This window comes from Myotis davidii, unplaced genomic scaffold (genome assembly GCF_000327345.1).
Source record: "Myotis davidii unplaced genomic scaffold, ASM32734v1 scaffold937, whole genome shotgun sequence".
NCBI classification, from domain to species: Eukaryota; Metazoa; Chordata; class Mammalia; order Chiroptera; family Vespertilionidae; genus Myotis; species Myotis davidii.
In genome coordinates, this window is record NW_006288252.1 from 1724668 (window position 1) to 1724883 (window position 216).

Genomic DNA, 216 nt, shown 5'->3' on the forward strand with positions numbered 1-216 from the left:
CAGCCACTTCTGCTGGGCAGAGCCCGCCCTCGGGGCTTCCTTCTAAAAAACGGGACAAAAAAAAAGGGAAAAGAAAAAAATGAATCAAAAGGGGAAAAAATTTTTAAAAAAGAAAAGTAAGTAAAATGAAATAAACAATGGGACATGCAGAGGCGACAGGAAAGCTGGGCTCACAGGGCCGCCCACCCGGCCTGCAGGGCCCCGGTGCGGGGACAC

At 49.5% G+C, this 216-nt stretch overlaps 2 protein-coding genes across 2 annotated transcripts in view; one reads left to right on the top strand and one right to left on the bottom strand.

The window, feature by feature from the left end:
- The window catches only part of FAM193A (family with sequence similarity 193 member A), a 116297-nt gene that overhangs the window by 1562 nt on the left and 114519 nt on the right, over nt 1–216 (bottom strand). The window lies entirely within an intron of this gene.
- The window catches only part of TNIP2 (TNFAIP3 interacting protein 2), a 4455-nt gene that overhangs the window by 1165 nt on the left and 3074 nt on the right, over nt 1–216 (top strand). The window lies entirely within an intron of this gene.